At 41.5% G+C, this 26271-nt stretch overlaps 1 protein-coding gene across 1 annotated transcript in view; it reads right to left on the reverse strand.

Annotated features, from left to right (window-relative positions):
• dagla (diacylglycerol lipase, alpha) overlaps window positions 1-19864 on the reverse strand; it is a 47481-nt gene extending 27617 nt beyond the window's left edge. The window contains exon 1 of the mRNA XM_080767076.1: window positions 19134-19864. The gene's annotated coding sequence lies outside the window, so the exon portion shown is untranslated. The remainder of the gene's footprint in view (window positions 1-19133) is intronic.
• Window positions 19865-26271: the final 6407 nt, after the last annotated feature.

Raw genomic sequence — 26271 nt, forward strand, 5'->3', positions numbered from 1 at the left:
CCATCTCTCCGTTTTCACTCTGGAGCCATCACCACGTTCACTGATTGGTCTAGAAGTTGGGTGGGCGGTCCCCTTGGATTTATGTAAACCACAGGGGTCAATCCTTAAGGACATCACTGTGAGTATGATGGCCTCAACTCTTATCACCGTTTTAGGTGATAAGCTATCACCTAAAACGGTGATCACCAAAAACTGGAGTATGTATGAGCCTTTAAAGTCACATCACACTGCTTTTGTGAACTGCATTTCATTAACATGCTTTACACACTATTCCCATTTGAGATAGAGATAGACAATCATGACATTTTACTTGATGTTCAATGTTTGTCCTGATGAAGGTCTAAGGACCGAAACGTTGTTTGGTAAAACAAGGCCTAGAGTTTAAAGTAGACAGTGTCTTTCATTGTTTTATTTTGTCCTATACACCTGTACTTAAACGACAACTTTAGTTTTTTTTTCATGTTTTAGGTGTTGGTAGAGAAAGTAAAAGAGTGTAATTTTTTTTTCATTGGCTGCTTTTAGTTTTAGCGATTTTAGCTTTTTTTTTACAGGGTAGCGGGGGGGCATTTGAACTAAATATGTATTTATTTTACAAAATTTGATAGCGATTTATTATTTATTATTTACTATAGTCCTACTAGACTCCAATAAATTACATCTGGTCACAAAAGATCACGGGATCTATTGAATGTGAAGGGGGAGGTGACAAACATATTGAGCCTACGAGACACAGTATCCCCCCAGTACTCTACCTTCACATATAGATCGCGTGATCTTTTGTGGCTTACTGGGGTCTAGTACTATAGTCAATAATAATACAGAAATCGCCATAAAAATAATAGTGCTGCCGGGCGGCAGGGCCGGATTAACACCTCTGAGGGCCCCTGGGCACTGAAGCTCGAAGGGCCCCCCTTCATGCGCGCGCAACATTTTTGCTGTTTTGGAGCCGTTTTGGGGCAGTTTTATGCCGTTATATTGGCCTATTTCCGGTCGGTTTGACCTGAGGTTTAGGCCGTTTTGGACCAGATCGAATTTGGATGAAATGTAAGACGGCAGGTCACCCAGAATGGCTTTATAAATGAAAATATGCCAATGCTGAAGCATGTGAGCTGCCAATGAGAACCAACCGACTGCAGCATACAACGTGCAGTGATGTGTTCTGAAAGGTGCATTTGTTATGAATCTCAATGCAGCATGGTACAGGGGATCCAATTTGGTCAAGGTTGAGGAGCAGGCAAACCTATAAATGGTATCACCATAATCCAATTGGGACAGAAAGAGACCAATGACCAGTTTTTTTACGAGCTGAACAAGCAAAACAAGCCTTCAATCTGTTTTTCTTATTTTATTTTTTTTAGGCGCCCGTGGTGCCCAAGGGCCCCTGGCCACGTGCCCATATGGTAGATCCGGCCCTGCTGGGCGGGTCTTTGCGCAACCACTCCGTCATTTAGATATACTAGCCCTTACCTGTTGTGAAATGGGTTTCCCCCCTTTGTGGCCGCGGGGGGTACTGCGCCCTGGGTGCGTTTTCGCATTTTTAATTCACTAATAAATTCACTATTCATTTATAATTAGTTAAATTGGAAAAAGGGCTTCGTTAAGACCTCCATATTATTATGGTCAATGCCTGTGTGAAAAGGGAGTGATTGGTGCAGGCAGTGAGAAGCTACAGCAGTCACAGTGACAGACAGACAGACACACACTCAAGACATTGACTGAATTATAGTATGATGATGATGATCAATCAATTGTAACAAATAATTGTGAATAACAATCCTGTTTGGCTTTTAGCATATGCACCCAACTGCAACGCCTTTTTTCACTTTCACAAATTGAACGCTTTTTATTAGCGTTTTTTGGAAACTCTGTTAACTATGAAAAGAAAAAAATATATATATATTATTGAAAAAACTATGACCACAGTTTTTTCTGTCGATCACTCTCTGCTGATTTCTGATCGTCTGCACCTTTGTTAAATTGACGCACACACGTACACACACACACTGTCTCATGTCGCGCAGCTGCATCTAGATTCTCCCAGCGGATCCTGCCGGGAGCTGCCTATGCCATAGAAAGCATAGGTGGAAGTCACTGATAACTGGAGTAGACCTGCATCATGTGTGTGTTCGCCCCCTGTGTGTTCTTCACGACGGATTGGGGGTGCATTTGTTTGTTGCATGTTAAGCACTGGTATAATAATAATAGATCCCTATTTTTGTCATAACATATCTTCCACACATTTCAAAGGATTTCAAAAATTGTGAAAATAGCAGATCTATGAGCTCACAACGCATTGCGATGAGACACGCTGTGAGCTATTTTCACTATTATTGCATGACACTTACCGTACTTGCATTATGTGCATTTAATTATAAAAGGGCTGAAGTAGTAAATCGATTAGATATATTAGGGCTGCACGATTCTTTTCTAAAAGGCACAAAGACCTGCACACCGTCTGCACTTACAAACAATACAAACTTTATTTATAGGCAATGTTTCGGTCAAAGACCTTCTTCAGGCATCTGCTGATAATAGGTAGCAACATAGCTATATACATACACATAGATACACAATTACAACTGTGGTCATGAACTGTTCTTCAGAACCGGTCCACTTTGAACAGCCACTCGTTCCAAAGGGCAGCCATGCCCTGAACGTGCATTAGTCTGTCAACAGCCAAAATAGCACATTGAATGCCATAAAAAGAAAAACTATAGTTTATAATATATAGTACAGTAAGTAGAGTTTAATAATTTGAAATAAATGTGACAAATTGAACTGATGACCTTCTGATTAGCAGACTCTACCCATGAAAGCAGCAAGCTATGTAACCTACCCCGGATTTGAACCCAGTTTCCTGCGTAAGAACTGTCATTTTTACCACTGAGCAAATAGAGCTTATATTAGGCTTGGCTTAGGCAGCGTTTCAGAGTATGAAACTCCCATTGGCTTAGGGGAAGCCAATCATGACTAGGTCGCTGTTAAAAAAACCTCAAATCTCATTTAGGCCTAATCAATCAGGCTAATGAAGTGTAGCAGGAGAGTCTGACTGGACCACTAGGGACAGTGTTATCAGTGCCCCCCTCTAGGCCTAATGTTACCAACTCCCTACAGGGACTTCACATGTGGAAATTACATTATAACTTTAATTGGGTACAATTAGAAATTATCAACCCAATCTGTAAACTAGCATGCCGCTCCCTGCCCTTGGAGCGATATTCCACTTTGGTAGAACTTTCTTATTTTTCCTACTACATTGACATGAATGAACACCAAAAATAACTTCTCTGGGTACCTACAGTACAAAATAGTCCCCAGTAAGACGCCCTAAAGGGTAGGTCGTGCTGAAACAACAGAGCTTCTAGATACGGCACAGTAGAGAAGCAGAGTTAAACTATTAATCTGGCGTAAGTGAGGTCAGATGTAGAGGTGACTGGCCGGCTCCATATATGCAGATCTAGTATGTCAAATCCATCCAGGGTTTGATGAGGTCAGTGTCGTGATCTTCATATTTGGAAATCCAGGTAATGATAGTCAGCTCCACATATGGAGATCCATTTGTTGTACCAACTTGGTTCATTTGCAAGTGTGACTCGCGTCACGAGACGTGATGTCACAACTCATGAGGCGTAACTCACGACATTCCCATATATGGGCTTAAGTTATAATTGATGACATCAGGGAACTCCATATACGGGCATAACAGGGATTGTAGGTGTGACGTCACGAGGCATGACGAGGCTTGATGTCATGAGGCGTAATGGACTGGCAACCGTATATGGAGGTGTGACCGACTGAAAGACTGACGGGTTTTACAAGTTTTCATAGAACAAGAACAAGTACCTTTGAAAACACCAGTATCTATCACAAATGAGCTGATATAATGAATAACATTGCCCATGTCCAAGTTCCAACCTTTATTTGCCCTGATGGAGAGTACTATAAAAGGACAGAGAGGTAAGCTTGCCGATTGGTCAGTGCAAGCTCATACTGTAAATTAGCATCTGAGGAGACACCGAAGTTTATCCATTGTTCAAAGGAACTACAAGACAGGCCTGGACAGTTAGCTCAACTGTCTGGGCACCTAGGCTGCTGAGCCAGCCTGATGGCGTGCCGTGGGTTCGACTCCCGATCCCAACGGCCCTTGCCGTGTGTCTTCCCCCCCATCTCTCTCCCCATTTCCTGTCAAATTACTTTCAACCTATCAATAGAGGCTACAAGACAGAGCAGAAAAGACCAACCTTTTGACAATGACAGAATGGCTGCATAATGTTTTCTGAAAACTCGGTCTCCCCACTGTCCATAATTCCAGTGCAGCTACTATTTTGTTAACTGGGGCAGTTTCTAGTTTACAGTTAATTAAGTTAATTGACCAAATCCTATTTCTATTTTTTTTTATAGAATAAATAACGCTATGGGTATTATCAAACTATAGGTAAAGTCCCCTCAGGGCACAGGTCTCCACCAGGGCAGGTCAGGTTGTGGCCTCCTGGTGGCGCTATAATAGGCCAATGTGAAAAGGTTGCCATTTCTTCTTAATCCTTGGATGGCAATTGGATGATTCGTTCCAAAAATGTGTTTTGCAAAAATCCACCTGTTGGTGGCGCTATAACAGGCCAATGTGAAAAGGGTGAGATATATTCCTCAGCCTAGTAGGAAAGTCCGTGAAAGATTTCACGTAAATTGCATGCACGCTGCATTCATGATTTGAGGTTTTTGTTGAAAACGGGCCAATCCTGCAAACTTTGAAAGCCAATGTTAGCCAATTGGGATGGAATATGAAATATCGGACAGATCCGGCTTGAACACATGTCTATAGAGATAGTGTGTGCCCTGGGATCCGCGGCTCTGTCTAATAGGGGACAGAACTGCTGTCCCTGGCATATCTAAAAATGATTTCACTATTATAAAGGTTGGACTTGTTACCGCTGCCAGAATACTGTTGCGTCATTGGAAGGTCCCCAGAGCACCTGGGCTTAAAGAATGGAATTGGAGAAATGATCAAAATAACATCATATGAATACATGTTGGGCAGGGTAGATGCAGAAAGCAAAATGAAAGAGACATGGGATGAGTTCTGGATGTATATGAACCTCAAATGACCATTCATTTCCTTGCTGTTATTTTTCTTATTTAAATTTTTTATTTTAACTGTTATGTTTCTTGGACTGGCTATTTGTAAGGTTTGTAATGTTGATGCTGCTTTGTACTGAACTTTGATCTTGTAAGATTTTGAAAAACAAAATAAAATGTTGAATTATTTTTTTTAAAGGCGGCCTCCTGGGGGCGCTATAACAGGCCATTCCGGAAAATTTGGGGCATCATAAGGTTCATCGTTGGCCTCCAAGGAGTTTGTGTGCGAAATTTGGCATCGGCCGGGTTAATGGTGCCAGAGATTAGCTGGTAACAGACGGACGGATGCACGGACGGACGGACTCACACACACATGGACGGAGTGCAAAACATACTCTCTCTACCCATGCCTTTGGCCTGGTGGAGACAACTATGACCCAGCATTTGTCGTAGCCCATGTTGAACAATGGTGTGGTGACTGCAGGTCCTGTGAACAGTAAATACTAGTGGTTTAATGCTGTGATATACTCTATATGGTCAAGCCTCTTTTAAACGTAGTACAGATATACTGTATACTATAGCATAGTATTACTGCGTATAATGTATATGTAAACTGACATACCTACATGTACATACGTACATCACATTTAGCAAATTCACCACAGCAAGATCAGTGTCAACATTCAGTTGGCCTCACTCACTTCAGGGAGTCATCATCAACCCAACAAACCTCTCAATAGCACTGTCCTCCTCAAGGGCATTCCATCCATCACCCTGGCCTGGGAAAACAGCGCATTAGTAGTACTGTTCATCATTCTACAGTATTACTGAGGAGGACATTAGCAGATTCACTTAGGCACAGCAGGTTTAATTTGCAGATGCCCTCCCTTTGGAATGCACTCTCTGACTCCAACCACATCAAAGTCGCCCTTCCTAGAAACCGCCCTCAAAACCCACCTCTTCAATACTGCTTTCTCCAGTCAAGTTCTCAACTCCTTGTTTTACGGTTTACTCTTAGACATTTATTGCGACTGTAGGTTGCAGATATGCAAAACCTGTCAGCCGATCCGTCCAATATGGTTGTCAGTCCATCACGTACACATACACTCAAGACACTGCCCCCGCTGCCACCCTTAGATCTCCTATGGAGCTGACCTGTTATGACATTCCATATATTGATCTGACCTCATCAAACCCTGTACACTCAAGATACGCTACATTAGGGCCAGACCTCATCAAACCCTGTACACTCCAGACACTGCCCCCGCTGCCACCCTTAGATGTCCATATATGGAGCTGACCTGTTCTGACATTCCATATGTTGATCTGACCTCATCAAACCCTGTACACTCAAGACACGCTCCATATATGGCCAGTACAGAATTAATTCCATATTGATCTGCCCCTCCATGCCAAAGCACCAGCGCTCGCCCAGCAGTCTGCTGTCACCCAGGCGGATGCGTGCATGCGTCACGCGACCTTGCCCTTTAGGGTGTCTTACTGGTTTTATAGTTTGGTTTATTTTTCCTAATAAAGTTTAAATAGTTTTTGTCTTAACAGTGCCGGAGATTAGCTGGTAACAGACGGACGGACGGACGCACACACACTCACACACGGACGGACTCACACAGACACACACACACACACACACGGACGGAGTGCAAAACATACTCTCTCCTCATGCCTTCGGCCTGGTGGAGACAATAACAACAATCCTTGCTTTGCTGGTTTTGTAGATGTTACTTGTAGAACTACAGCTCTTCTGGTGACAGTGAACCATTGTCACAGAAAGGCTTTGGGCTGAACAGAGCTACTAATAAAATGTGCCCATCGTCAGCAAGCACATCTAGGCTGTAGAGCGATGCGATCAGTATTCATAGCACTAATTTGACGGAGATTATCAATCTCCGTCTCGGGCACATGACCGTGCACTTGAACTTGACAGTGATTTACGTCATGGTGTTAATTGTTATCATGGTTTTTTTGTGTTTGTTTGTTTTTATCTTTGGAGGGCTGAAGGTGTTTGTGTGTATGGGTTGGGGTGGGGGGATTGGGAAATGTTGAATGAAAAAACATATTTTTTTTACATTTAGGTTTTGGGGGAAAAAGCACTCTGTTTTGTGTTCATCAACAACTAAGGAGCTAAATATTTGTCATCACAATAAAACAAATCAATTATGCTTTGTTATGTAATGATAATGTTAGATGTAGCTCAGGAGCAACAACAAATCTTGTCATATTGATCAAAAATTATTTACCATGATGTACGGTGGTATAGTAGAATAGATGAAAATCAGTTCAGGGCACATTAATCACGTACACAATCCAAGGACATCTAAAAACGTATCCTCAAAAAACATTATCATATTGAGCTCAAGGCAAGCTCAAATGCATCAAGCTGCTTCACAAGCACAAACCAGATCCGATCTGCTTTATTAACCTCGATTTAAAACTCTCCACATACAGTAGGATAGAATACTAGGCTAATGTGTGTTCTCCCCGTTTTATCCGCTTCATGAGTCATAAACTACCCACACAGCCTGCCGTTTAATCTCTGCATCTGACATGTGTTTTATGGAATGCCTGTGACAAGTCACTGCATGTGAGAAAACGCTTTTGTGCTCGACACAGTGTGCTGCTGTGTGGCAGGACCGTACCCATGTGATGTAACAACAACAATGATGCAACAATGACAGGGCTTCCATTCTGCCATCATTGCCTTGTCTTTGGACAGACCCACTGAACTGCATCAGACCAGGGCACGCGCATCTGACACAAGTCATTTAATGATGACGAAATATAGCTAAGCAAATTATGCTGCTCATCCCCTACAGCAGTGCTGCTGAGATATTAGTCCTGTAGCAGGTTGTCTGCAGCAACAGCATATCAAGTCAGACTGCAATAATCTCAATTCTGATAAACAGCTGTCAGCAGGATCAGGAGTATGTTAGCCTTCTTTCATCGTATTCTTTTATCTCATTTTCTTATCTCATCTCGTATCTGTCACTTTTTTGTGTAGTGGTTCTTGTTGCACTTTTGATTTGTCCAAATGGAGCACAATTGATCTGGAAACAAGACCATGGCTTTATGTCATTCACAGTTGTAGGCTACCGTCTAAAAAGTATTGAGTCAATGAAAAAGGTACACCTACACCTTTTTTGTTAGCATGACAATTTGGCTAGTTGTTTAACTTAGTTAATTCTGCAAGTTATTATTAAGAATGTGTTACACCTGAATTATAACCGTTAGATCCTTTGCTCAGTATGAAGTTAGAAAGGAACTAATTACACAAGAATAGTAAGTACTGCAATTTCTATCATAGTCTGTGCAAGACTGTCATGTTGTCACCCAGACAGTGGTCATAGCATCAGCATCTTTCTTACTTAACTTGTACAAATAGCCTAGGTAGGCCCTACTTTATCTGCCTTAGTCAAATAAACCAGATTATAAAAACCAGTTTGAAGACACACACTAGCAGCAGGAAAGCAAAAATGCAATTTAACGCATTGAACAGCAATGCTATGCATTATTGTGACCAGCTCAGTGACCTTGTGGTTATTGAAACTTGGAGGTCAGGGTTCAAGCCCCCAGGATGCCTGGGCAACGTTGAGGCCGTCTACTGGTCAAAACCTGGAAGTGCAGGCGGGCTGGGCCCAGGTAAAGTTTATGCTGTAGGACGTGGCGTAGATGTACTACAAGAACAGCGCAAGGGGTACTATGATAGGAGCCAACCAATCATATCAACGCTCGAGGGGTACTACCCGGAAGACTTCGCCATTCTTTCCGGGTCCTTCAAAACGCCACTGAGCAACTTCCATTGAAGTGAATAGCTGTCGCTCCTCAATCTGTTCTCTAGATATATTATAACTCTATGGTTCAATCCCAGGCCAAGTCTTACCAAAGACTATAGACATGGCACTCATGGTTGGATTGGGTATAAGTAACTGCGACATACTAGCATTATGTTCAGTGTAGGGATGTCAGGGGTTAACCGGTTAACCGGTTAGCCGACCGTTAAGAAACATCCGGATATTTTTATCAGCTTTAACGGTTAATTTGCATAATAATAAATACGTGTTCTGATCTTAAATCCCTTTATTTTAGATCGTTTTTAGTAATAGTACAACATAAACATTACAGAGACTGTACTTGTCACTGTACAATACTTTAAAACAGTTGTCATGTTGCACACATGCCTAAAATTGTTCTTATTTGCACCGCCAAGCTTAATTGTCACACTCCAGGCTGCATGAACAGCGCTCTGGCTCGGTTTTCTGCCCCCTCAATATCCCAAAGTTCTCTGTTGTACTTCTGGCTAGTTGGCTACAAGGGTAGCTTTGCGGACTTGCGGTAGTCGAAATGTAAGCGAGTGACAGCGAGACGAGATGAACACATGTCGACCGTATAAATGCAGAGACCTACTTGGCATTATTAATTCCATTATTGGCCATTTGGCCTGGACGGAGAACGTTTACAGCCGCTGCCGCTTCCTCCTCCTATCCGTCTCCCCACACTGGGCACTGGCACGGCTTACGGCTATCAAGTTAGCCATGTGCTATCGATGTTTGAGGGATTTCTCGTCAGCGAAAAGTCAACAAACAGAACACGGTGACATGCTTGCTGATCTTCCTTAATAATAAAAAAAAGGCTTAGCCCATGCGTCCAGTGGCTTTATAGGTAGCTCAGATCTGGACTGGATTTATTTATGTTTTGGACTAGAACTGGCGGACCTCTGTACTGTAGACGCGCATATGCATGCATCATGCAGATGCGATGCATTGTTTATTGATGATTAAGCCTACAACAATTTATTTATATTGTTAAATGTTGCTTTTTTGTTTGTCTTTTAAAAAAGGAGCATAAATAAATGTATACAATTCGTCTACCAACTTTAATTATGTAGCCTATACATGCATATTACATTTGGGGTAGCCTATTAAAAAAAATAAAAAGATCAACCACTATCCGTTAATGACCCGGTTAATCCTGTCGGCTAACCGGTTGGGAAACTATCCGTTACTGACATCCCTAGTTCAGTGGTTTACAAGGCAAGCTGCCTCATGCTACGGAAACAAGAGATGACCTGATGTCCTGACCTAAGGGCCACATGGCCCAAGAACGATGCTTAATGATATTAATTAAAATGAGTTTTGCCAACATAAATTCTAGAGGAAGAAAACATTTTGTAATAAAGCAGTTTGTAATGAAGCGACCATATGTTTTTCAAAACGTGGTCGTTTTTTCAGCACAAATAAAATCACCAACCTGTATGAATGAGGCATCACCAAAATAAAAGTTTGATGTGAGATAATCTTGTCTGAACTAATTTCAAGATAGAAGATCTTGTTGCACCTGCATGTTTGCATTCTTGCATTGTAGTCTCAATGGCAGATTCTCAGTATGCTGCCTAAATGGATGACTGGTGGCATTTCCCAGCTGCACCCGTCATTAAATATCTTTGCAGGCACTAGTCATATCTTTGCAGGCACCCGGGTCATACCAAAGACTGTAAAAATGGGACCCAATGCCTCCCTGCTTGGCACTCAGCATCAAAGGATGGAATTGGGGGGTCAAATCAACTAATCAAATGATTCCCGAGCACGGCACGGCTGCAGCTCACCGTTCCCGTGTTTTGACAATTTGTGGAGTCAGTGATGTGGCTGCAGGTTGGGCCTGTCTCTCTCTGTCTCCTCTTCCCTTGGTCATGCATTACCCCCAGCTTCAGGCTTATCCTCTGCCTGGGTCAGTGTCAATTCTCACCTCAGACCAGATTGTGCCTCTCTTCCTCCCTTCTCCTGCCTGACCTCTCTCTCTCCATCCATACTACTATCTACCTATTCTACACGGTCTGAATTCTCTCCCGCTTAATCCCATTTCTTGGTTTCTTTCGGTACATGCTCTCGTCTCCTCCCATGCTCTGCCCACACGCTCATTCAGTATTCATATTTTCGGGGAACACTTATGAGCATGAAACGAGCAGCATACTGTATATGCTACTGCACCATTTCAAGGCTGAGGAAACCTATGCTGTATGTTTTCTTCCATCCTCCGCTCTCCTCCTCTCTCTTCTTATCTAGCTAATCCAGATTCTCGTTTTGGCTTCGTGTTGCTCTTCCATTTTTAGACTGAAAGCCATGTGCCACTCACTCCCACTCTACCTCTGCCACTTTCTCCCATTGCCACCCACTCAATCCCTTTTTACCTCTTCCCACTCCAATCTCTATCCTGGCAGTTGGAGTGATATTTAAGCAGAGCACTATAGCAAATATTGTGTGGATTCACATTAATCAATATTTTATCATTTAATTGCGTAAAACAAATAACAGCTGATATGGAATACCGGTATTTGTTTTGGTGTGTTCAAACCAAACTTTGAATGTGTGTCTGTCTAATCACAGAAACTAGCATTCCACTTTTCGTGTACACTGCTAGTACAGTAGGCCAAGGAAGATGCTCCACAATTTTTTTCCCAAATTGGTCTCATGGTGGTGCTATACCAGGCCACTTAATCCACCTGGATTCCTTGTATGATGACGCTCATTTCCGCCTGTGTTTGAAAAATAAACAAATCATCCAGGTTGCTTCACTCATATGGATATGAAGAATCAACTAACTGAGAGAAAACGCTATTGTTACTGCTACTGAATTAGTGACTGTCGCAAACGATACAGACACCTCCCTGACAATAACGCAGAGACAGCTTGTTTATTTTTGGACCATAACATGTATATGAAACGATTTCAAGATGACCCCATGTTATTCTCCATAGAGAAATTATTTCCGTGAACCAGGGGAAGCGAGCGGATGGGCGAGTGACGTCAGGACTATGGCGCTCTATTGTTTCCGCCGAGACTATGTTTTGCACCCTGTTCGTCTGCCTGTCCATCATCCGTCCGTCATTCTGTGAACAGCTAATCCATGTCACCATTGACTTGATTGCTGTGATTGTGAAACTGTGTACACAAACTCCCTGGTTTGTAGGTAGGTGTTAGGTAATTGGGGGGGGGGGTGGCTTGTGTGGTATAGTCGTGTTATATTAACAAGGATACTAGGATAGATATTAAAAAAGGTTATGCCAACTCGTGTTCTGACTTCTGAGCCGGTAGTAACGTCGTCGCATTGTCATGCTTTCAACTAGATTGTTGTGGTTTGAATAGATCCCACGGTGTGAAGGGATCGTATCTAAGAAACACTGAAAGTGCCAACTCCCATTGGTCATGTCATGAGTAAATGAGCTGCTGAGCATTCTCAGACACCAGGTTCACACAGCTCAAGCAGTACATTCCTAGCAACAACAAGGAAGGGGACTGACCAGACCAGTTAACTGACGCGATGGAGAAAAACACCACGGTCGGTCGGTGGCCAAAAATAAAATCAAGAGCTGGATCAAGAAACTCTGGTGGTTCTAGCAACATGATAATTTGGCTAAATTCTTCAGTTTACAAATGTGTACACGTACAGAACCACTTCCATAGTTTTTATTTATATTGTGATATCATCAAGATGTTCGTCATTTCCATTCACAAAATATACCTTAAAATATTTTTACATATTTTTTTATTTCCATTTCTGCTCCACACTGTATGATGGAAGCATTTTAAAATTGTGAGAGGCAACAGTCTGGCTCACGAGACTAGGGTTAAAGGGATATTTCACTTGACTTAACACATCTGTGGGGTCATTTCAACGTCTACTCAGGAGTTTGAGTGCACCCCAGACAGTTTAGATTGTATTCCCCTCCCCTTATAACACAACGTTCATTCAACATTTGCGATTGTGAAAAACGCATGTACACACTAAGGACATGATATCCAAAGCTCTCCCACGCTCATAAAGCTTTTCCGAGGACACAGCTCCTAAATCAAAGTTCTTATATAACTTTAGCACTGTCTGGTACTGCTGCTGTTCTTCCCTATGTGGCATTGTGTGTGAGTGTGTATAGTATACTGTATATACTATAGAGTATAGAGCGTCGCAGTCCCACCCCCTTTCAGAACGACGAGTGGCCCAGGAAATTAATCCAAATGCATTTTTCCCATAGGGTTTTCTTAAAGTATTTATTTAAAGACGCTTACGCCGCGGACAAAGCCAACTCGGATCGTGACAAATCATGACAATGAACACAATATTTTGGGCCAATCAAATCATTAGAAAGAAGAAAATAAAGGCAGGAGACAACACTATTTGTTTTATTTTTCTTCTTATAAATGATTTGATCGGCCCAAAACATTGTGTTCATTGTCATGATTTGTCACGATCCGAGTTGGCTTTGTCCGCGGCGTAAGCGTCTTTAAATAAATACTTTAAGAAAACCTTATGGGAAAAATGCATTGGGATTCATTTCCTGGGCCACTCGTCGTTCTGAAAGGAGGTGGGACTGCGACGCTCTATACTGTAGCCCCGAGAGGTAAGTCCACCCACCGGCTGGTACAGTAACCGTGACAACCGAGCAGATCCCATAGCCTGCAGGGTTCGTAACCGTGACAACAGAGCCGTTGTGGCGTACCATATTACTCACCCTAACCCAAAAAAACGCTGATCGAGTTTAACATTTGGAAAAGTGAAAAGCGGGCATCATATGGCAATTGTCAGTGGTCAATAATGCATAAGTCTGATCAGTGAAACCACTGAGAGAAGCTCGCTCTAGCAGACAGAGATTCACACACACGTCAATGATGCTTTTTTCACTGCAGTGCACACGTCTATGCTGCACACACAGACATGCATACACTACATCTTTTTCGGTATTGGTTAAAACATAAATAATAATTAATTAATGTGTTTTTTTATCGGCTCTTAATATTCGGTCTCTGTGATCACCACTAATCGGTATCGTTATAACAGGAAAATCGGTCGATCCCTATAGTGCAAAGTTACTGTAGTGTGTCTGCGCGAGTCTGTGTCTGCATGTGCGTAGTTTACTTCAGCCAACAACCTTCTGGTCATGCAGTCACATTACTCATACCAATATGAAATATCTCCATTATGCAACTATAAAGTACAATGTTGTATACATTGTTGGTTAATAATGGGTGAATGTTTGTAAAGCCGAAGCTCCACTGCAGCCACCGGGCAGCACGTCAGCGTCAATGCAGGGAATGTTCCATTTTTAAGGGTGCTCCACTGCCGACATTGCGTTGCATTTCGCAGCATTTGCCCCAGTTCATTTTTTACGCTGTCCCAACGCAACGCAACACAGTATGTGGAGCTTTGGCATAATGCAGCAATTGCTGGGGGTCAACTACTACTACAGCTACTACTACTTTGGGGTGTTCAGCAATGCATGTACACACACACACACACAGCACACAACACAAACTCTGAACATACTTTGGGTATGGCCTTCACAGGGCAGAATGAGTCACCAGAACCAGGCAAGTACGGGTGTTTTTGATCAATCTAATGGAGTTTGAAGTTACAATGGGTTTGTATAGGAAGGGGGCATGTCTGATAAAAAATGAATATCAGATATCTCAACACTGAATCGAGCCACTGTGGGGTGTTCACAAAAGTTTGAGTAGATGATAAAATGACCCACTTTGGATTAATTTCGAAACAATTTTTGTCAATATCTTTCAGATATATATTTTTCACAAAATGTAACTCGCACCATCGCAACTGGTGGTCACACATTGAAGTATAAAGCGGCACTATGTAACTTTTTGTTTTATTAATTCATTTAATTTTACAAAATAACTTATACAAATGTTGTCTCCCTGCTCTATCGAGACATTTAGATCATGTCAAAGGTCTTGTCTCACCTATAGACACGAACTTTGACCTGATGGTCAAGATTCAAAATTCATCCCCTGAGGAAGCAAGCAGGCTCTATTAGTTCAATGGTAAAAATGTCAAGGTTCAAATCGGGGGTAGAAGAAGACAAGAAGTAAGTTACACAGTGCAGTTTTAAGTGAAACATCCCTTCAAGTATAAAATAGGTTAATCATACTAATCATCACTTTAGTTTATTATTTTAAAGAAAAATCTATAAAATGTTCACGTGGAATTGTTCATATATAAACATTTAATAAAAGAGCTTCTCAATTATTTGATTAATAGAACAAGTAATCAATAGAATAATTGCTAACAAATAATCTATAGCTGTAGGCAGCTCTATAATAAAAAAATGTCCAACTGACACCTAACTTTATTTCGGCTTCATACGGGATGGCAAATCCAAGCATGTTTGGGGCGGATGAAAGCATGTTAAATTGCCACCGAACACTTCTAAGTTCTGAACACCAAACCTCCTACTCAGTAATACTGTATGCCCATACAGTTCAATGAATCTGCCTAGCAACACCATGGCAACACAGTCGGTTTGCAGTTTACAGACATAAGCAGTGGTTTTAATACCAGTACAAATTTATTTCATGTCTGACCAACTTCTGACCAATGAATCAATCACAGTAGCTGAACTATTATCGGCTAGTCTTGGAGGTACAAGATTAGCCCAAATAAGTTAGGAGAGGCCCCACCAAAGTTCTGAATTATGTAATTTTGTACTTTGGCTGTTCAGATGGACTTATTATAGTCGGTCACTGTCACAAAAACCACCGTGGGAAGATTAATCATTGGCATGAGCAGAACCATGCTGAAGACAGTAGCACAGTGGAAACAACACAACTGATATTTACCTCAGCCTAAATGACCCTTTAAGCCCTAACAATACCAAAGGGTCACCATGCAACTCCTTGGGTCCAAACGGTTGCGGAGTTAACGCTAAAACCGTCTCGACCCTTTGGTGTGGTTTGGGCCATTGAATTCCATGCGTTGGGTCAACGTGCAACAAGACATATCACACCGCAGGGACAACGCTAAAACAGTCTTGACCCTTTGGTGTGGTTAGGGCTTTAGACTGATAAAATTAACATTTTCGAACAGAATCGAGCGTATTTTATCGGATGAAAGGAAAGCTACAAGGTTTTTATCATGTGACAACCTCAAGCACAATACTTTAAAATCAGACATGTCTGAAGTGAGTGGTGCAACAAGGAAGGCAATTATGTTTCTGCACTAGGTCTACATCTATTCTTAGATATCATCCTAACCCAATTTGTGCCCAAGACCGTTTCGGACGCGGGGCGGCTCGTCGGAACCGGGCCGGCACACTGGGCGCGTTCCTGTGGGTCTGGAAGTTCGGGGGACCCCCCGGGAACCCCCACACAGAGTTGCACCACTCAGTTTTTATTCATATCTGGCTGAAATCCCATATATGCTATTCTGAGAAGTAATCGTTCCCCTTAGTTATCAATATTATGCTATTTCACTGCTCAGTCACATCAATAAGACTGGTCAACTGCAACCGTGTGTGAAGCTAATTCTTGTAATAGGAACATTACATTAAATCATATCACAAACAGTACGGTATAAACAAAAGGTTTATACTCTAAACGGTATGTACAGATGGGTAACAAATTAAAGAAAACCTGGATAAATGAATGGAAACAAATGCAGATTGTTCGTTACAGATGTAATGCATAATACACAATTTACTTCCAATAACATTCTACCATGCACTGTTTTAACATGTATAAAAATGCTGAGCAGGCCGACATGACCTTGATTTTGGATCAAGACGGCAAGAGAAAAAGTATTATCTAAATTATCAAATATCTAGGGCCCATATAGGAATTAATTTTCCTGTGCATAGCTCAATACGATATGTTAGGTGTACGCCCTAGGTGTACGCTACTCAGCTACTGTATTTTAACAGTAAAAGAAAATCTGGAAATATTTGGCACACCAAGTACTACCAGAGCAAAATATTTTCTGTGATGGTATTTGCTGGAAAAAGGTTGAGAAGCACTGATCTAGGTTCATTCCTCCAAGGTTCATTATTGGGGCACAGATGGCAGGTGCTTCAGTCACAAAGTCTGCTCAACTGGCTGCTAGGGTTTCAATAGGAAGGAACAGTGACGAAAGTGACATATGCAATTTTATCTATAATGGACAGATATCAGTAAATTGGATCAACGAATATCAAGACTGCTGGAAGACTCACATTCGATGACTGTGCATATACTGTGCATTCATACGATATGTAAGGAAAAACTGAGTAGAAGAGCAACTCTTCCTCAGGTGACTGAGAATGTCAATACAGGACGATGTGATCAGACTGTGTCAGAAGGAACAGTCCGTCAAGCTACATTCTAGGATGTTATAACAGGGTCGCAGTGTATAAACCCCTCATTGCAGAATACCTTATAGTTTGAGAGTTCAGTGATAGAAAAACCATAGGCAGGCGTGTGCAACGGTGTGTGTCACTGTGTGTGTGTGTGTGTGTGTGTGTGTGTGTGTGTGTGTGTGTGTGTGTGTGTGAGGGGGGTTGGGGTCCATTGAACTTTTAAGGGAAGGGTCACTGCAAATCAATACAAAGTTACTCTGAGTGATCATCACCTTTATCCTATGACCAAACATTTGTCCTCATGGGAGTGGTCACTTCCAGGATGACATTGCACCACGCCACCACCCATCCACAGGGCATTTCTGAATGGGTAAAGAGGCCACCTGGGAAACAGAGGGTCCCAGGTTCAATTCTGTGCCTCAGCAATGTGTCCTTGTGTCCCTGAGCAAGACACTTAACCTTAACTGGCCTCTACAACCGCTCACTCAGTCTGAGTACTTGAACAGCTAATAGGCAAGTGAAGCCGAAAATTGAATTTCCCCCACAGGATCAAAAAGGTCTAATTTTTATGACTGAATGATTTGACGGGTATGCAAATGATGAATCATATGCTATAAGCTATATGGCCTTCAGTTTCCCGATATCAACCCAATAATACACCTATAGGAGATTTTGGACATTGCTCCTCACCACCATGGTCAAAACAACAAATTAGGGCCTGGGCCATGGCTCAGTGGTCCAGGCACCTTGGCTGGCAATCCAGTCTGGCAGTGTGCCTCGGGTTCGACTCCCGATTCCGACGGCCTTTACTGCATGTCTTCCCTCCCCATTTCCTGTCAGCCTACTGTCTGTCCCTCCATAAAAATATATAAAATAAAGGCGAAAGCCACACAAAAAAAATCAACAACAAATTAGGGAATATTTCATTGGTGTTCCTCACATAGAATTCCAATCCAGATATGTGTACAATGCGGTTCTGGCAGCTTGTGGTGGCCCAACACATTAATAAAACATGTTATGTTGATTTGCACTTTAATTCATCACCTGTCTTTTAGGCACACAGGTGATTGATTTTTATTTTTAAGTAATAGGTAGTACACTTACAACATAGGCACTGCCAGTGTAAATTAGGTCAGTCTGTGACATTTCTTTTTCAAATTCACTTTTTGCAAAAAAGATTATCATATAATAGACAACAGAGGTGAGGGTCTTCTTTCTGCAGAAAGGATATCATTTTGTTGGATACTATAGGCCTATACATACACCCTGACCCTGTGCTCATACTAGTATTATGATACATTCCACCCAATTGCCATCTCTTTCAAATTATATCATGAAATATACATGAATAGGTGAACAAGGCACAAGCTTGACATTATCTGTGGACAAAATGAGAAATGGGTGTGACATTTCGTTTCGTGGAATCTCATTAGCAGTCCTGTCAAGTCTGCATATACCCTAAGACTAAGTGGACTACTCATATCTGGGACTGTGTACAATAATACAAATAGTTCAAGCAATAATACTGGTTGATGGATGCAGTTCAGAAGGAATTTGTCTTAAATATTGTCAAGACGTTAATTGACAACAATTCGAAAGCCCCGTGGGCTGTGGGTTGAATGAAAATCAAATCCATTTAACAGTTGCTTTAGTGACCTGTAAAGTTAGGCCTTGTGGAAATGTGTCCCTCGTCCAAAAAAAACAAACACTATGAAAATGAATTTAACAGGTGAAAAGCCATTCACGTTTAAAAGATACACAACAAAATCCTCATTGTAAATGTATACATTTGTAACTGCGAGAGTAGCCTGCAAATGGAATCAAATTGGCCCTTCCATTTCAATAATGTCGGAGTTTAATTAATTAATTGGGCTATAGTGCAGAGCACCACTGTTTCCCTCTCTCTCATCCTGCTGCTGCTGCTGCTACTCACCTGTATTTTGACGATGCCTTGCCAAGACCCACTGCATCGGTTCCGTTCGCTGTCCCATATCCTTCTTCTCAACCTCGTTTATCCCTCCTGACACCAACACGGCAACCAACCCGCTTCGGAAATGTTATGCCGATGATGACACGATTTGACTTATACAGACGTCATGTCGGACGGCAGAGCACACAGGAGGACCTGTATAGATCCGTCAAGTACCGAGCATGAAAGAAATCAGGGTTCCACACACACAAACAGTGTGATGTGCCACCGGGCGGGTGTCTGTCAGCACCGCACCGACAAACCACGGCTCAATCTCTGCTAGTCTTTTAACGAGGCGTTCGGTTCCCGTAGTAAAAATTGCAACACGTCGTCGGTTGTTGCAGGTTTTATTTCCCGTGTGTCTTTTTAGCATCTGTGTCCGAGGAGTTCTTCATGGTGTGTGTGTGTGTGTGTGTGTGTGTGTGTGTGTGTCAATAGGAAAGAAGAAGAAAAAAAGACAAGTCCGTCGCGGTGAATGATTGAATCTTCCGATACTGATAGTGATACACCCAGTAGAAACAATCCGACACTACCGGGACAACCCGGGACAACTCCCGAACCTCCTCAGTGGCGGCAGGCAGACGGGCAGGTCCCGAGCAACTGGCCCACCTCCTCTCCCTGGACTAAACCTCTCTCTCCAACGATACGTCGTTTCAATTCCCATTCCCACTGACTCCGCTGCTGCGGCTCAAACATTTTTTTTTGCTCAAACATAGAAAGGCTCACCACTGCGCAATATGCGTAGAAAATGTACGTCATTGGAATTTGCGTTGTTTACGTAGACCTGTGGCTGTCCTGTTGTTTAGTACTGTTGATAAAAGGGCTGGGATTCTGCGTTGGAGGCGGTTAAATGGCTTTGTGAATACCGCGGAATGTCCGGGTCTCAGGGGAGAAGACCCTATCCTTTATAACTCTATGCTATGGAGAAGACCGGACCTCGGCCATACTCTGCGCCGATTTCTAAAAGGGGATCCGTATGTAAATTAAAATGGCCTCGTTTTATAACCTGTCGCTCCTCATTTTGTCAGGCTTTTTAGTGGGTTTGTGTGAAATGTGGGCTCGCCTGGTTATTCTGACAAGCTTTGGAATCTTATGAACTAAAGAAATAATATTGCTCCAGTTGTACAACCGTCCATCACGTAACGCATGCGCATCATATGCATGTAAAATTTGTCTGACAGTGAAGTTTGTTACCATGGTGACACCACCAGATTTACAGCGAAAGACAACAATTTCTTCTCGTGAAACGAACATTATTGAATCTTGCTCAATTATAATAGTGTATTTTGTGCCTATCAGTGACACTGACACTTACAAATATAGGCCTATAAGCAATACATATTGGCTACATTTATTAAAAATAGATTTACAATTAAGACAAACTGTTACCTACAACAGATGTAAATTATGTTATTTAATTATGATATTGAATGATATACCGGTAGTTGATTTGCAGTTCACATGCAGGGACCAGGCCACTTCAGCTAGTCTAGTGATGAGGATATGTTTTCCTTGGAGAAAGATGACATATATAGATTAATGTATGTATGCTGTACAAGACAGATTGACCCACTATTATACTACTATTATACTCTAAGCGCAACTGTAATTAAACATTGAGCAGCAGATAGGTACACAGGAACAGGCAGGAGCTGAGTCGAGAGAAGAATACTCCAAAAAATACCCCTGACATAATGTGGTGAACCTACAGAATTAAATGGACGTAAAGCACAAAATAGACACCCCTCTCTTTTGAGGATACGATGGTACAACCCAGGCTCTCCTCCCTCATCCTTCCATCCTGTTTCTGTCCCTGTCCTCCATCTCTCTACCTCCTCTCTCCTCTCATCTGCTGATCGTATACGGACATTCTGAATCTGAGCTCCAGCTGCTAGCTTTGCAGTAGCACCTTATTCATCCTTTCTTCTTGCAATCTCTACCGGGCTGAGGGATAAGTGAAAAATTAAAGGTATGTTGTAGCCATAATTCATCCTATAACATTTACATTATTTGGCATTCATTTATTTAATTATGGCCTCTGTAGCCAATTATTCTGTCATCCAACCTGATGTGACATCGTTGCATTATATCTGTAGTTTTCTCCACATTTTCCTTCTTCACCTTGTCTGACTTTATTACCTCTATTGCAGTCACCTTCTCTCCTCCATCTTGTCCTCCTTTTATAGTTCATGCAAATCATACCTCATCATACTGTGTGTTTTGTGATGGTACATACAGATTTGAAACTCATAACGTCTCTGTCGGGTGAAAACATATCTCAAACTGTTACTTTTCAGGATTCAAATTAAAAAATAGCAAAAGTAGCAGATCTACAAGCTCAAAACGTGTAGCTTTGTGCCATTTTCCCACCTTGCAGTTCTATTACTTTTGGTGCTTTTGTGTGATGCTGTAGTGTGATCAAGTAGAGCATTAATTTACAGCAACAATATACTGTACAGTCATTTTCAACTCAAGTATGACACTATATGGCCATTTGCAGATGCAGTGTACTATAGTCCGTTCCTCCATTACAAAACTAGCCCCCCACCCATGAGAACGCTCTACATGGGACAGTGTTGTCCACACAGCATTTTCTTCCAAGAAAGTTTATTTCACAGGTACTCAATATAAACTAGTCTTTTGTACCTAAGCATGTCAGGAAATTTCCAATGTCATCTTTTTCCAAGGTCACATAAGGCCTTGCAAACTCAAGACTGATCTGTGCCCATATGGTCATGTGCATTTGTAAGGCTCTTTTGTATATCAATATAACATAAAACAGATAACATTCATTTGTGAGCCTAAGGTAATTATGTGCCTTTGTAAGGCTCTTTTGTATATCACTATAACATGAAACGGATAACATTAATTTCTGAGCCTAATCCAGATAATCTCTCTATAAACTATGTAATCTGTCTGTCTGTTTGTGGTGCATCCTCAAGTGAAGCGGTACGCATCCTACCTTAGAGGGGCTGCTCCTGACCACACCACACCTCTGTTCCTGGTTCCATTATGGAATCCAAAGCCAAGAGCGGGGCACCAGTGCCCAAGCCAACATCTAAAGCAGAGAAGAAGGAGCCAGCAACCCCTCGTAAAGCTGACCCTGCCCCAGTGGCCCCAGTGGCCCCCGAGCCTGAGAATCCTCCTCCACAGGACGGAGCAGCTGAGGCCGAGGCTGCATCAGAGGCTGAGGAGGCTGCTGCCTCCAGTACAGACTCTCTGGAACACCTGAAACCCTTCCTCATCGGCGGTGCTGTAATCGCTGCAGGGGCCATCTTGCTGGGGGTTTTGCTACTGGCGAGGAGAAACTAAAGCAACTCATATATCCAGAGATATTTATTGGCTGATGTTAATGGTTGGATCCTAGACTATCATGGTAGAGATGGGCACTGTACATTGTGTGTCTTTGCAGCTTGACTGCCTAAAGTAAATTTATTTACAGAAAATTTGTGTAAGGCTCATATGGTACATAAATATACATAGGATATGCATGAGTTTCCTTCACCACTAAGATTGCACCTAATCTGTGAAGAACATTCACAATATATGGAACTGAGCTTATATCCTTAAACAATCTAGAGCAAGTATGATTACTAACTTTAAATTGTTTATCCCAATTTGCGCAAATCCACTCAATATTTGTGCACTATTGGTTTCTTGGTTGAGTTTACCTGCAGTTGTTTAAAACTGAATTCATAATTCTGAGATTTAATTTGACACTGACAGATATTGAAACTATAGTTAAGAGGTGAAGGAAGGTCATATGATGTAGTCATAAAACATGGAAAAGCTAGACCTGCACATAGTTGAAACTGTGCTTTATGATGTAAGGATTTTGGCTAAATCAATACTTCTATCAATCCTCTTCTTCTTGAGTTCAGTGCAGGAGCCATGTAGGCCCGAAATATAAAATTAGAGACCTGTACATTTGCAAACAAATGGCTGATGGTTCAGGAAGTGGCATTGTAAGTGTTTGAGGACAAGTGTACGTATGTATGTATGTATGTATTGCAAGTTTTGTGTCAGCACTGACTGTGGAGTGATAGCTTTTCATGTAACGGCAACATTTTGTCACATATAAATCACAGAATATTATAGAGTAATGGCTGGTTTAAACTGTTGACATCTTAGTTATATATCTTTGTTTCAGCCTGACCAGTCAGTCAGTCAGTAGTAAAGTAGTTAGATTCTTAAGCTATTGCCAAATATGTGGTTCAGAATAAGCCTGGTTATTTTGTGTTTATATTGCAGTATGGTGTTGTATAACTAAACAAAGATGTATTTTAAAGATACTAAGTGGAGATTTGTATTTCAAGTATTTCAAATGTTGTTGGAAATCCCCAAATCCTAATTACAACAATTAGAATGGATATCCCATCCACAATAATTTCTCTGATTGGTTTGAAAGGCAATTTGGGATGGTTTATTCTTTTTTCCAGAGTGGTTGGAACTACTGCTCATTCACTTATATTGTAACAACTAATGAAAACCTTCAATCCATGGTACTACACACACTATAATATAAACAGGAGATTGTTGAAAGTTGTATAGTCAAGAAATCATACCCATAATGTACGTAGCCTATTACTACTGTACATATATCCTATAGCTAGCAAAAAAAGCATGCCATACTTCTGCATTGAATCCAAACCATCAAGAGCTTTAGTATAAAGAGAAATGTTTTCATTTTGTGAATGGTAGTATGTTTATTGGTCGGTGAATAATGGTAGATGAGAGAACGAAAAGTTAAAATTATTTTTATATTCAATACAGGCTACCAAAAGATAACCCCTCTGAGTTGTTATCTAATATATCTATGGGATTTATGTTATATTATTTTGTCATTGCATAAATATTGCTTGCACTTAAATAGCTCAATGTAATATCTCAGAATATAGATTAGAAAGTGAACAAGCAATAATTTAGATGAATACAATTGCTTGGTTCTTGAAATAGTTGTCAGGCGACAACTATTTCATCTATTAGAAGATTTTCAACACATCAGTAATTGGAAATCTTACTTCAGACTAGCACCACAATAGACACCCCCAGTAATTATGTCAAATATTTTACCAAGTGACAAAATAATATTCACCTTACATGTACAACAGTGTACTGAACAGAAATCTCCTATTTATTTTTGTTATTTCAACAGCGTATAAATGCAATAATTCAGATAGGACTCCTCATTTTAGCACGTGCTGTAGCAATTTAATTGACATTACTGTCATGTTGATGATGGTGACTGATGATATATTCTTATATATATCCCTGCAACATTTTCCCTCATGCACAATCTCTCCTCTGCCCCTCTGCCACCAAAGCTCCTAAATGTAAAATAAAAAAACCCAATGGTTCCAAAAAAGAAAATAAATTGTTCCAATGTAACCTGATCTATATTAAACACAATGAAACAGCCCAAGTCAGTGTTTTATTGATGTCTTTACTCTAAATGTAGGGGAAACATCCTGTTACCTATCCACTTCGTGCCTTGTGGCACATAAGGCCTTCACAGAGCGCTTCCATCCTTCACGGTCAGCTGCTGCCATCCTCACTTCAGACCATGACCTCCATCCTGCCTCTTGTCTTTCTTTCTCAACAGTGCGCCTCCAGGTAGTCTTTGGTCTTCCTTTCCTTCGTTTCCCTTCTGGTGCCCATGTCAATGCTATGTCATTGTTGTGGTCCTGTCGTAGTATGTGTCCAATCAGCTCTATACCTCCTGAGCCACAGCCGCCCTGCCTATACTGTAAGCTCCTGTTGTACTGCAGCTGCATAAAAAGGCTTACCACTCCAAATATGAACATTATAGAAATTATGAACTACAAATGTATACCAGACATTCCTATAATATTTGTATGTTAACCAATTTTTTACCAGAAGTTGTTTTCTAATATAGATGACACTTTCATCATCCACATTGTTGAAATTTCACTACGAAATCCAAATCAAAACATATTATGAATATTATAAGAAGAATGAACCTCCAAGAGATCAGGTATAGACTTTATACTAGGTGCTAGCACATGTAGGGTTAAGGGGTGGATGAGTTGGGCTTGTTTGGTCTTTACATAAAGGGAAATATTGAAATTGAATATTGCTTTATTTTAAGGTTGGTGCACATACCCTGAAGAAGGTAACTACTAACTTGTTTGTCGAAACGTTGGTAACAATAAAAAGTATTTTTGGCATCGGGACTATACGAGCTGTGCGACCTCTTCTATTTTAAAGGTTGGTGCACTGAGCATAAAACAAAACACAGGATACAGGACATGGGACAAGACTCAAGACACCACACTCAAGTCACAAGATCCAAGGCACCTCTTGGTACCACAGCACCTCAAAGGCCCTTAAAACAAGGCTCCAGACCTCCCAAAACAAATTGGTCAGGCTCCTACTTGGCCTCACCCCCCGAACCCACCTCACCCCTGCCCACTTTGACAGGCTGGGATGGCTTAGGGTCGACAGAGTACAGCATCTTGCAATGGGTCTGGTCCACAAGATTCGATACACAACCGAGATACCCATGTACCTGTCTAAATACTTCCTTAATGTAAACGAAGTCCACACCCACAACACCAGAGGGAGTGCAACAAACCATGTACAACCCAGATTTGGCACAAACAAGGGACTAAATGATTTTCGCTCCTATGCCACCAAAATGTGGAACGCCCTACCAACAGTCATTAAGACATGTTAATCCCTTGACTCCTTCAAAACCGCTCTCAAAGGGCACCTACGGACGGCTGCAATTCGGGCTGGCCCCCGTAAAATCTGAATGCCCCCCCCCCTTTTCCCCCTCACTGTATATGTTTATTTTCCCTTTTTGCTTCCTTTATGATGAATTCCTGTTCTGTTCTTTAACTATATAGAAGTGTCTATTTGTACGTCTCTAAATGTTTTGATGAATTGAACATGGTGGACCCTGTTGTAAACAAGTGTAATGCTTAATTGGATCGTCCACTCACAGTTAACAGTCTTTGTATTGAGTTTGTGCTTGAAATGCTCAAACTCAGAACGGATCACACTGCGATGCGCTATGAGTGTAGATCAGGGGTGTCCAAAAGGTAGATCGCGATCTACCAGTAGATCACAAAGGCTGTGC

Source organism: Protomyctophum bolini, assembly GCF_963924005.1.
Source record: "Protomyctophum bolini genome assembly, chromosome: 1".
In the NCBI taxonomy this organism is placed as follows: domain Eukaryota; kingdom Metazoa; phylum Chordata; class Actinopteri; order Myctophiformes; family Myctophidae; genus Protomyctophum; species Protomyctophum bolini.